This window comes from Mytilus galloprovincialis, chromosome 5 (genome assembly GCF_965363235.1).
Source record: "Mytilus galloprovincialis chromosome 5, xbMytGall1.hap1.1, whole genome shotgun sequence".
In the NCBI taxonomy this organism is placed as follows: domain Eukaryota; kingdom Metazoa; phylum Mollusca; class Bivalvia; order Mytilida; family Mytilidae; genus Mytilus; species Mytilus galloprovincialis.
In genome coordinates, this window is record NC_134842.1 from 21,429,630 (window position 1) to 21,432,628 (window position 2,999).

The window sequence follows — 2,999 nt, forward strand, 5'->3', positions numbered from 1 at the left end:
GTCGTTAAAACGTTTCGATGTTTACCTTGACATAGTGAAACAAGACCAATAACAGGTATTATTATGCGTTGCTGTGTGAAAGATTGAGGTAGCAAGTTATCAAGCTGCAGTCCCAATTAAAATAATTCTCTTTTATTCATAACAAAAAATACTTTGACAAATTATTCTATATTAAGATTTATAAAATTTCTATCTATCGACAAATAGGAAGTGGATTCGGGGCGGATGTCAATATTTCTACGTTACAACCATGAAAACTCAAAACATCAATCGTCAGAATAAACATAAAATCACCTGTATCCATAGAAGTCAATAAAAACTCCGTCTACAATGAGAAGTGTAAACTATTAAACTATTATCAAACAGGAAATTGATGTACGGCAAATGATAATATTGCTAACAACTTAAAATATCAAGGACCTGTCCAAATATAAAACTTTTCCTATCCATAAAAGCCAGGAAAAGTTTGACAGAAGTTTCTGTGTATAATAAGTAGGGTACATTTTCAAACTGTAAACAAAAAGGACCTTACTGTAAAGCACCTATATAAAACTCCGTACGCGCTACAAAATTAACTAATGAAAAAAAAATTGAAAACAACACGTTATTAATTTCTTGCGTTCGACGCGCTTTCCTGGATTCACCTTCATCAGAAACGATCAAAACCAAACATTTGAAATCCAAAGAGGTGTAAGTACCGAGACCGTTGATGAGCTATATGTCAAAAATTCCTAAAATAAATAGCCAAATTCATCTAAAGTCAACTTTGCCATAGGGAGTTGAAACCTTAGTTTCCTAATAATTTTAAATTTATAGACGGACAATTTTAGTGAAGTATCAAGCTGCAGACCAAATATGAAATCATTCCATTCCATGGAAAACCTTCCCTGTGAATTTATGTTTATAAACTAATACGCATTTGACCACTCAAGCTTTTCTATTCTAGATCATACTTATATTAACAGGACATTCGCACTGACAGCAGTGCCCTGTGTTAATAATAATAACCAGTTGACAAATATGAACTTATTTACAAAAATGTCTTTAATTGTATCAATGTTTCTTATCTAACATGCTCTTGTAGAGATCAGATTAGTCATGTTAGTAGAATAACATATCAGCAATGGCTGCAATAAACAGATATCGGATATGTTCCTTCTGTCATAACTACAATCCCCTTCCCTTTCCACGGATGTGACCTACCGAATTTGACTATTTACTGGATTTGTAATAATATAAGCAACACGACGGGTACTACATGTAGAGCAGGATCTGCCCACCCTTCCGTAGCACCTCAGATCGCCCCCAATTTTTGGTGGGGTTCATATTGCTTAGTTTTTAGTTTTCTATGTTGTGTCTTGTGTACTATTATTTGTCTGTTTGTGTTTACATGTTTTACTTTTTTTAGCCATGGCGTTGTCAGTTTATTTTTGATATATGAGTTTAACTGTCATTTTGGTATCTTTCGACCCTCTTTGAATGAAAAGAATGTCTACTTGAAACTGCTTAATAAATACAGGTAGCCTTTTTGAGAAATAATAAAAGATTAAAAAACATACTTTATTTACATGATTATATATAGTGAGAGGTATAGATATATAGATCGATAATGATTGCAGGTACATGTACATTTGTACAAGGATAGATAATATTTATAAAGGATGATGTTAATAATTCATAGTGGGAGTTTTTTTTCTCATTTGCTTTTCCCCCGACAAATGAGACTGTAAAAATTGGGGCCCCCTTAGTTGCTCCCCTGTGCAACTGAGGGTTGATGTAACAGGTAATTGTCAATAAAATTTGTTTAATATTAAAAAAAAAGAAAAAAAAAGAATGTCTTCATTGAAAGGGAAACAATGGTAAATCATTTAACTGACTGATACAATCGATAAAAAATCATTCCTATACAGGTAAAAACGATGATTTATATGTTTTTTAATCTCTAAAATGAAATTAAATAGACCTAGAACAATAAATTTGCATGATTGCGCTCAATTTATCTAGTATATCTATATTTATGTGTATATACCTTATTTAGTCATCGGAGATGTATCGAGGTCAACGCGATAATTAATCAGATCGCTTCTAGTCTAAAGTACACACGAAATGAAGCTACAAATTATCGAGCCCATGCTCTGTAAATTGTTTATTTTAGACTTTGTATAACAGTTTTACATTGCTATAAAGCAAATATGAGAATTTGAATCAAATGGATGAACATGTATTTGACAGCTAGTTCTTCTTAAACGAAACTCCAGAGGTACATGTAGTTATGATGCGATTGACCACTTTCAAAATGTTAGTTTACTTGATATGCTTTCAGAGAAAAATTCATCTTTACGGTTCCTGGTAACCTTTTGTCATATTTTCATCTCATTATTTATTTGTAATTGCTTTTATCTTGTATTAATTAAAACTCACCAGTATTCCCTCTGTATCCAACAACAGTTAGTCTATAGTTGGTCGAGGCATCACCAACAGCGTATGTGGAATATTTTGCATAAACCTTTTCACGATCAAAGTCGGATATATCTATTCTTAATTCGCTTTTTCCAGCTGCAGTCAATGTATGTATCCGTTGGTTACCTGATAATAATTCCAAATAAGATTAATAGATTTGCTCGAAACATATTTCATGTATGCATTTTGATCTTAAGTACTTTCCTTATTTCAATAAAGGGATAAGCCTGTGTTTGCATGTTATTTGAGTCACATTGTCAGTAAAATAAATGCTTTGGATATTGCATTGTCAGATATTCTACAGTGCGTTCTTGTCTTACCTGCAACGAAAGCGTTAAAGAACTAGCTTTACTTCAGCTTTTTCATGATCAAGAGGCAGCACCAATTCCGATTTCAGAATCTTTCTGATCAAAAGACTTAATTTCACTTACATTGAGAAACAGTGATGGGTTAAATTTTACTTCGGCCATTTATATCTCCAATTATATAATAATTTGAAACAAGTAAAGAACTTGTAATTTGTCTTTTTACCCGTTTGT